Raw genomic sequence first — 10,960 nt, forward strand, 5'->3', positions numbered from 1 at the left:
TTCCCCGCTTTCTGAGTGATCTTGTCTGGTCTCATGACTTCAGACACCACCTATATACCGATTTTCCTCAAATTAATGTCTCCCTCACTGACCTCTCTCCTATAAAACAGATTTGTATCTCCATCTACACATTTAACATTGCCACTTGGATATCTAATGACAATGTCAGATTCAGCAAAATTGAAACTAAACGTTTAAAACTTTGTTTCTTGTTTGTGCCCTTCTCCATGTCAGCCAATGACAACCCCTTCTCATCTCCCAACTCCAAAACTTTGGGAGAAATCTTTTCATTTTCTCAGTTCCACTTCTAACAGAGCAGGAAGTCCTGCAAGGTATGCTCAGATTCCGGCCCTACCTTACTGTGTCTGTCCCTCCACATTCCCCTTTGGTAACCATAGTAGCTCTCTAGAAGCTTTGCTTTTCCTGCCTTTCTTTGTCTTCTTTCCTTCTTTGTCTATAATGGATCAGATCGTTTGGTTTTTTTTTTTTTTTCTTCCCTTAAAGTCAATATCTATATGAAGTCTTTAGTCACACACTGAGTTACCAAACATGAAGTTGCTGTCTCAAAATTGTGCAGGCTAAAAGTCTGTGATAAGGAAGCCAGCATATCTCTCCCCCTCCTTTTCTGGTGAGACCACAGTATTCCTGGGTTATATAGGCAATTGCCATCTTTCACTTTGCTCATGTGATATCTTTGGAAAAGACAAAGACACACACACACACACACACACACAGAGAGAGAGAGAGAGAGAGAGAGAGAGAGAGAGAGAGAGAGAGACAAGAGAAATGAGAGACACACAGAGGTAGAGACAGACAGAAATACAAAGAGAGAATCAGTGAGACAGACAGAGAGAGATAGGGAGAGATAGGGACAGAAGACACACAGAGAGACAGACAGACACTCAGAGAGAGAAATGTGCACATCTTTCCCTCTAAGGGCACTGATTCCACCAGAACTCCCACACTTAGGACCTCTTCTATCTACCATGGTTACTTCTTTATAGTGCCAGTTTTCAAATGCATTCACACTGGCGGGTTATAAACAGTGTGTTATAATAAACCTTGCATAATAGGACACACACATCTCATAGGCAGTCCCCTTCCTTATTACTCCAACCATCATTACACTGCCCCATCCCCCTACGCCCAGTATGTTTTGTTGCTGCTTGTTGCACATCTTAGACACCTTCCTAGCATGCCTTGCTTGACATTTCTCCCAATTGGGATGAGATTTCCCCTAGATACTGACATGGCTCATTTACCTCCTTGAAGCATTTGCTCATATTCAGTGGTGATTCAATAATCATTCAATGGTTACTTGAATGTGCCACTTCACACAGCATCTCCCTGTTCTGTGCACATCTTCTCCCAACTCCTCCTTCCTCTGCTATATTTTTTGCCTTTTGTCAGGTACTTATGCATTTTTCACCGTACATGACATTTACTTTTCAAGTTTATTATTTATTGATGACCTGTGGTGCTACAATCTAAGCTTGCAGACAGAGGGATCCTTTTATTTATTTATCTATCTACTTATCTATTTATCTAGCTAGTTAGCTATTTATTTATTTTTTTGACTACTGAAATGTCACAATGCCCCAACCAGAATCTGACATACAGGAAGAATTCAACCAGTGTCATTAGGTAACTAACAAGCACATTGCATGCTCTCACATAGAGATGGCAGCAGTGAGTCTACCTGCTGCCAAGCCCAGCCTTTCCCATCCAGTCCAGCCAAGACAAGCCACTCATATGCTCAGAGGAAACCATTAATTGAAGCATATATATATAATATATGCTTTAAATATATATATATATTTAAATAATATATATATATATATGCTTTAAATATATATATTTAAAGCTTCCTTTCTCTTTATAAATGTGCTCTGTAAAAGTCTCTTTTCATTTTCATCTCAGGGTTTAGGTACTGAAATTCCAAAGGACGGTCTTTCCAATTACATCACTTGTGTAAAAAGGCACTCAAGATGCAATGGCTGTCTGCTCACAAGGAGCCAGAAAGTGAGAGAGGTGGTTCATGGAATAGGGTGCAAACCAGAGATATTTTATGGTGATTAGAATGAGAGAAAATATCAAAAATAATTTTTGAAAGATAGTAATAGGGATATAGAAAAAATACATGAAGTGGTAAGTGTTCATTCTAAAAGTGTTATTCTTCGCCAAGTTTACACAGAAATATGCCAGAGTGCTTAGTGAGGGTGTGGAACAAAGGGAACACTCGTCCATTGCGGATGGGAGTGCAAACTTGTGCAACCACTTTGGAAATCAATCTGGCACTTTCTCAGAAAATTGGGAATAGCTTTACCTCAAGACTCAGCTATACCACTCTTGGGCAGAAACCCATATGCTTCCCTATACCACAGGGACATTTGCTCAACCACGTTCATGCAGCTTTATTCATAATAGCCAAAAACAACCTAGATATCCTTCAGCCAAAGAATGGATAAAGAAAATGTACATTTACACAATGGAATACAATTCAGCTATTAAAAACAAAGAAACCTTGAAAATTTCAGGCAAATGGGTGAAACTAGAAAATATTATCTTGAGTGACGTAATCCAGACCCAGAAATACACACATGATATGTATTCCCTTAAGATGGAAAGATCTCTCATGTTCATGCCTTGGCAGGATTAACATAGTAAAAATGGCCATCTTACCAAAAGCAATCTACAGATCCAATGCAATTCCCATCAAATTATGAACACAATTCTTTACAGACCTAGAACGAAAAATTCTCAACGTCACATGGAACAACAAGAACCCCAGAATTGCTAAAACAATCCTCTACAATAAAAGATCTTCTGGAGGTATCTCCAGCCCTGATCTCAAGCTGTACTATAGAGAAACAGTAATAAAAACTGCATAGTACTGGCATAGGAACAGAAGAGTGGATCAATGGAACTGAATAGAAGACCCAAAAATAAACCCACGCACTTAAGGACACCTGATCTTTGACAAAGATGCCAAAACCATACAATGGAAAAAAGATAGCATCTTCAACAAATGGTGCTGGTCTAACTGGATGTCTACATGTAGATCCATACTTATCACCCTGCACAAACCTAAGTCCAAGTGGATCAAAGACCTCAACATAAAACCAGACACATTAAATTGACTTGAAAAAAAAGTGGGAAATACCCTAGAACTCATTGGTACAGGTGACAACTTCCTGAACAGAACACCAACAGCACAGACTCTAAGATCAACAATCAATAAATGGGACCTCATGAAACTTAAAAGCTTCTGTAAAGCAAAGGACACTGTCATCAAAACAAAATGACTGCCCAAAGATTGGGAAAGAATCTTCTTCAACCCTCTATCTGACAGAGGGCTAATATCCAGTATATATAAAGAACTAAAGAAGTTTAAAAGCAGCAAGTCAAGTAATCCAATTAAAAAATGGGGAACAGAGCTAAACAGAGAATTCTCTGTAGAGGAATATTGAATGGCAGAGAAGCACTTAAAGAAATGCTCAACGTCATTAGCCATCACGGAAATGCAAATCAAAACAAGATGGGTGTAAGATTTCACCTTACACCCATCAGAATGGCCCAGATCAAAAACTCAAGTGACAACACATGCTGGAGAGGTTGTGGAGAAAGGGGAACCCTCCTCCACTGCTGGTGGGAATGTAAACTTGTACAGCCACTTTGGAAATCAATCTGGTGCTTTCTCAAACAACTAGGAATAGCGCTTCCTCAAGATCCAGCCATACCACTCCTAGGCATATATCCAAAAGAGGCTCAAGTACAGAATAAGGACATTTGCTCAACCATGTTTGTAGCAGCTTTATTTGTAATAGCTAGAAGCTAGAAACAACCCAGATGCCCCTCAACTGAAGAATGAATACAGAAATTGTGGTACATCTACACAATGGAATATTACTCAGCAATAAAAAAACAAGGAAATCATGAAATTTGCAGGTAAATCATGGGAACTGGAAAAGATCATCCTGAGTGAGCAATCCCAGAAGCAGAAAGACACACATGGTACATACTCACTCATATAGACATATAATATAGGATAAACATACTAAAATCTGTACACTTAAAAAAAAAACCTAATTAAGAAGGAGGACTCTGGCTATAATGCTCAATCCCCATCCAGAAAGGCAAAGAGGATGGGCATCAGAAGAAGAAGAAAACAGGAAACAAGTTAGGAGCCTGCCACAGAGGGCCTCTGAAAGGGTCTGCCCTGCAGACTATCAAAGCAGATGCTGAGACTTATGGCCAACTGTTGGGCAGAGTGCATGGAATCTTATGAAAGAAGTGGGAAATAGTAAGATCTGGAGAGGACAGGAGCTCCACAAGGAGAGCAACAGATCCAAAAAATCTGAGCACAGGGGTCTTTCCTGAGACTCATACTCCAACCAAGTACCATGCATGGAGATAACCTAGAACCCCTGTACAGATGTAGCCCATGGCAGTTCAGTGTCCAAGTGGGCTCCATAGTAATGGGAACAGGGACTGCCTCTGACATGAACTGATTGGCCTGCTCTTTGATCACCTCCCCCTGAGAGGGGAGCAGCCTTACCAGGCCACAGAGGAAGACAAAGCAGCCACTCCTGATGAGATCTGATAGACTAGGATCAGAAGGAAGGAGAGGAAGACCTCCCCTATCAGTGGACTTGGGGAGGGTCCTGTGTGGAGAAGGGGAGGGAAGGTGGGATTGGGAGGGGAGGAAGGAGGAGTTTATGGGGGGATACAAATTGAATAAATGTAATTAATAAAAATTAATTAAAAAAGAAAAAATAAGTGGATGTTAGCCATACAGTACAGGATAACCATTCTATAATCCACAGACCCATAAGTAACCTCCATAAGTAACAACGAGAGTTCAAGGGAGGATGCTTGAATCTCCCTCAGAAGGGGAAATAAAATAGACATTGAAGGTGGATAAAGAGAGAGAACTGGGTCAGGTGGGTGGAGAGTGGGGGTAGGAGAGGGGGTAGTAAGAGGGCTGGGAGAGAGAAAGGAAACCAATAGGAGGAATCTCTGGGACACGCTGGAGACCCTCAATGGGGTGGGCTCCTGGGAGCATATGGGGTGACTCTAGCTGCCACTCCTGGAAGTAAGGGATATGGAGACTGATGTGTTCATCCCCTATACCCAGGCAGGACTTCCAGTGGAAGGAAAAGGGCACCAACCCGCCCACAAAAACCTTCCATCCAAAATTTACCCTGCCAAAAAGGTGTGCAGGGATAAAGATGAGCAGAGATTGAGGAAAGAGCCAAATAATGACTGGCCCAACTCAAGATTCACCCCGTGGGAGAGAGCCAACCCTGACACTAGGGATTCTCTGCTATTCTTGCAAACAGGAGCCTAGCATAACTGTGCTCTGAGAGGCTCCACACAGGAGTAGATCAAAACAGATGTAGAGACCCACAGCCAAACATTAGGCAAAGCTCAGAGAGTCTTGTGAGAAAGTTGGGGGAAGGATAGAGGGACCCAAAGGGGACAGAACTCCACAAGAAGACCAACAGAGTCAAAATTATAAGCAAGGGCCATGAGGGCTCACGGAGACTGAACCACCAACCAAAGGGGTTGCATTGACTGGACCTAGTTCCCTTCTCATCTGTAGCTGATGGGCAGCTTGGTCTTCATGAGGGTCCTAGAGTGGGGGCCTGTCTCTGACATGGACTCTGTTGCCTGTTTTTATATCCCTTTCCCCTAGCTGGACTGCTTTGTTGGATCTAACTGGAAAAGGATGCACTTAGTCCCTTTTTCTGAGGAGAAGGGGAGGGGGAAAAGGGAGAAGAAGGTGGGAGGGTGGGACCAGTAGGAGAGGAGGGAGGGGAACAGATGCAGATTCCTACAGCCAAACGTTAGGTGGAGTTTGGGGAACCTTGCTCAAGGAGGGGAGGAAGGATCGTAGAAGCCAGAAGGATCAAGGGCACGACAAGAATATGGACCACAGAATCAACTAAGCAGGGCTCACAGGGGCTCACAGAGATCGAAGCAACAACCAGGAAGCCTGTTTGGGTGTGCTCTAGGCCCTCGACATATATGTTATGGTTGTATAGCTTGTTCTTCTTGTGGGACTCCTAACAGTTGGAGGCTGTCTCTGACTCTTTTGCCTGCTTTGGGGAACCTTTTTCTCCTACTGTGTTGCCTTGCCCAGCCTTAAGATGTGGGGTTGTGGCTATTTTGTTGCAATTTGATATGCCATGTTTGGTTGATAGCCCTGGGAGGACTGCCCTTTTCTGAAGGAAAATGGAAATGGAAGAGATGGTTGGGGAGGCACTGGGAAGAGAGGAGGGAAGGGAAACTGGCGGGCTGTAATGTAGGTGAAGAATAATTTTTAAAAAAATTTAAATTTTATGTTAAGCCACAAAAATGGGCAGCCAAACTGAAATAAACAATGGTCAATATTGTGTCAAAGGGTGAAAATGAAAACTGCAGTGGAGAGCTGACACAGGAATGAGCGCAGAGGGGATAACAGGAAGTACTGGTGAAGGGTGGGGCAACTAGCACTTTCACCTGCTATTAGGATGGAAGGGGAATGAAACAGCCACAGGAGACAGCATCACGGGTTCCTCATAACGCTTGCGCAGCCAAGCTTGGCACACCGACGACTCAGTCGGCAAAGGGTGCTAGGCAGCGGTGTCCCATCCAATCACATTGCAGAGTGGATCTCCACCATTAGACAGTGCACATGTGTAATGGGTACATGTACTCAGCCTGTCAACCAGCCGGCCCGTCCTTGTTCCAACAGAAATGGAAGCGTGTTCTCACGAAGCCCCATGGAAAATGTTTGCAGCAACTTTATCCATAGGTGCCAAATACTGGAAACACCCCCAAATTCCTTTCTCTTGGTCGACATTTGAGGACACTGTTGCATGGACTCAAAGGAATAATAGTGAGAAGTCAAAGTGAACAGCAGATCTGTACTGCAGCAGCGACTCATCTCAAATACATCTATCAAGTGAAAATGAACTCTGAAAAGGCTGAAATCTGTATGATTCCAATTACGTGATGTTCTGGGAAATGACAATTACAGGGACAGAAAACTGATCAATGGTTGCCACAGACTGAGATGGAAGGAGGGGCCGACCACAGTGTGGCTGAGAGATGTTTTGTGTGTCATGGAACTATAATGTATCTTGACTGTGGAAGAGGCTACATGATTCTCTGTCTGTCAGATTCCATAAAACAATATACTGAAAAGAGAATTTTAGTCATAAAAACTGTCCCTCAGCATACTTGAGTAAAACTCAAAATCTTCTGAGGGGAATGCTGTGTTATCATTATTTCAATGCTCTAAGCCACCATTTGTTGTTGATAATAGTTTAACTACAATTACAGGAATCACGGTAGCATTTATTTCCATTTTTGCTTATTCTGCCTTCCAAATATAAATAGTTTTTCCTGTCTTTTTTTCTTTTTTAAGATTAGGCCAAGAACAATTCCAGTGACAGCCTTTTGTCTGTCTATCAGATTTTCACCACAGTGTCAGCCATACTTCTCAAAATGAAGTTTTCTTGGGCTCGAAGTTTAGGCAGCCTGTTGCTTTGAGGAACTGGTGTGGCCGTTATAGCACTGGAAGAATACAATGAGACAGGCTTATACATGAGTCAGAAAGCCAGGAGGCAGAGGACAGGGTCTCATGATCTCTTTTGAGGGTACACATAATACAGGGGTATCCCACTAGGCCTCGTGTCCTCAAGGTACAGCACCTCCCAGTGCCACCACTCTGGTGAATAAGCCTTCAACATATGGACTTTGGGAGGACTTCAATATTCAAACTAGAGGAGCTTTCTTGTGTGTAGAGACAGGCATCTTGCTAGGTTTCCGAGGTTGACCTGAAACTGACAGCCTTAACCCCCAGCCTCAGCCTCATTGGAAGCCAGTCCCAGCATTGGCAATCTTTCATTTCACAGGTTCCCAACTCACCTGTCTTAAACCACGACAATCCTTCTCGATTTTAAAATCTTCTCCTAGTTTCAATCGTTTTATCTCTTGGCCTTATTCTTTAGAATTTAATCAGATTCATTTCTTGATTCTCAATTTGCACCATACTGTATTTAGTTTATGTCTTAACCAAACCATTGTCTTTTTAAGTCAAAACTGGCATTCAAATGTAGCATTTACACACATAAGTACCAATCTGAGTCAAGGTCCAGAAAACTCTAGTCTTCACTTGGCACATGTCAGCAGATCCTGCCATGCAGGTCTCCTGGTTCTAAAAACGAAAGGTCAACATTATTGATCTTTGAACATAATACAAATAAAACCAATCTCTATCATTTCTCTATGTATTATCTGTCTGTTTATCTATGTAGCATCCATCTATCTATCTATCTATCTATCTATCTATCTATCTATCTATCTATCATTTATCCCTATCTCCTTTCTTTTTCCCTCTCCCTTCTTTGTTTGCTTTTCTCTTTTTCTCCTCCTTCCTTCCTTCCTCCTTCCTTCATTCCTTCCTTCCTTCCTTCCTTCCCTCCTCCTCTTCTTTCTTCTTTCTTCCTCCTCCTCCTCCTTTCTTCCTTCCTCCTTCCCCTCCTCCTCTTCCTCCATCTTCTTGCATCACTGGGACTGACCACAAAGCTTGCACTTGCTAAGCGAGAGCTCTACCGGTGAGAGAATGAGCTACATCCCATCTCATAAAGACAATTTTAGCCTGAATTCTTTTGTCTTTTTCTACCCTTCCATTTATTAGAGACATCATACAATTGTATGTAAATTCCTCAGTATAGTTAGCTGAATGGCTTAATGCTCCTTTATGTTAAAAGGACCCAAATTACTCAATGTATATTTATGGAAATCAGTGCTTTCCCATACAAAGCAATTATGAATATGCCTGTATGAGCATTCTCACTCACGTTTTTTGGAGCATGTATCTCTGATTTTCATTTGGACATATATCTGGGAGGGTAAATGCTGAGTCATAGGATATATTAATTCTCCATTGCCACTGTGTCAAATTGCCACACATGTAGTAGTTTAAACCAACACAAATTTAATATCTTACAGTTGTATAGACTGGAAGCCCAACAAAAAAGTTTTGGTGGGCTAAAGCTAAAGCAGTCCTGTGCTGTCTGAAGGCTTTAGGGGAGAGTCCATCCTTGTCTTTCCTGCCCCAGAGCTGCTTTCCTGGGTCTGTGGCCAGCTCTCCTCTAGCGACCTTGGTCCAAATTCTTCTCGTGCCCTTTTATTCTGATTCCTCTTTCTGCTTCTGAAGATATTTGCCGTTACATTGGGCTCACATGCATCACACAACAGGACAATGTCTTAATTTCATTAAAGATCATCGGCCTCAGTTTTTCCCACAGTCTTAATTCCTCTCCCCCACATCACCTAGCACAATCCCCAATCCGATTATTATGGCATCTTTCAGGAGCTACTTTTCTACCATGTAGAGTAGCTTTATACTCAGCTTGATTTTCCTGTGGAATAGTTTTCTCAAGTGTCTGTGCTAACTCACACTGGTGCACTATCACGGGAGGGCTCCAGTGTCTCGACCTCGCTGCCAAGTTCTGTTTTATTGTTATTTTTATTATGGTGGTGTCGTACTGGTACTGCAGTGACATTTAAATTTTTATTTTCCAAAGGAATTATACCAGTTTATTACCTTCAGGAAGTTCATTTTATGAAGTGGGTATGTAGATGTTCCGTGCACCCTCTCCCATGTGTGTATGAGTGTGTGTGCTTGTATGTGTGTGTATGTATGTATGTATGTGTCTATCTATCTGTGTTTTTCAGTTGTTGCTAGGGTGCCTTAGATATGGAGAACATTAATTCTTGATCAGACATACGTATTACAAATATCTCCTCTAGCCTTATGTCCCTCAAAGTGGTCTTCCGCAGTTTCCTTTAAAATTTTAATCTTTGTATTTTCATCTATCATACAATTTTGACATAATGTTAAATATGAATCAAGATTTTGATCTCCTCCCATGAGTATATTGCATAAGAAATTAAAGTTTTGGGTAGCACAGTGCAGTTTCTCTGCAGTTCAGGCTTTCCTTTCACAAAAGGCAGGTCTTTTCACTAACGTTTCCTTCGAAATGCCATCTTGTCACATTATTCCTTTTCTTTGTTTGTTTGCTTGTTTGTTTAACCTCTCTACACCCTGATTCCACCTCCTCCCCTCCTCTCTTCCCAGTTCCACCCTTATGCTCTATTCCCCAATTCCTCCCTTTCCTTCTTCTCAGAGAAGGGGAGGCTCCCAAGGGGTACCAACCCAGCCTGGCACCTCAAGCTCTAGCAGGACTAAGGGCACCCTCTCTCACTGAGGCCTGACAAGGCAGCCCAGCCAGGGGGAGGGGTACCTTTTCACCTTTATAGGAGGTATTTATTTCTTTTAAAGATAGTTTTTTTTTTTTTTTAATTCTTAAAAGGTACACTGTGAATATAGCACTTAAATACTCTTTTAAATGTAGGGTATCTATTTCTATGATTTCAAAATCTTAGGCCATTTCTGAGTGTGTCATTCTTCTCATTGCAGGTTACTTTCCCATGTGGCCTTAATTTTTCACTGTGAGCTTATTTTTAATGAGCATTATTATTGTCTGTCAGTCTCTGTCTCTCTGTCTGTGTGTGTGTCTGTGTGTGTGTGTGTGTGTGTGTGTGTGTGTGTGTTAAAAAGTGACACACATTTTGGCTTAGAACACTAAAGTTTATTTGTCTGTCATGCAAAGTCTGCAGTTGCTTTCCAGGCAGTGATTGCAATCCAACTGTTTCCATCTAGTGGCTGAACAATCACCCCAAGATGCAGCTGCCATAGTTCCTGAAGAATGAAAAGGGGAAGTAGAAGACCACGAGCCTTTTCCTCTAAGCTGCAGCCCAGAAGTGGTGTGCATCACTCCCAATTCATGGTCCAGAAATAGTCACATGATTCTGGCTAACTTGGACCTCACTAGAAGAGTGAGGGAGTGCAGGGACGTTGGTAACCAAAACTTCTTTTGTCCTTTTTCTTCAGTTTGTAGCC

Source organism: Meriones unguiculatus, chromosome 11 (genome assembly GCF_030254825.1).
Source record: "Meriones unguiculatus strain TT.TT164.6M chromosome 11, Bangor_MerUng_6.1, whole genome shotgun sequence".
In the NCBI taxonomy this organism is placed as follows: Eukaryota; Metazoa; Chordata; class Mammalia; order Rodentia; family Muridae; genus Meriones; species Meriones unguiculatus.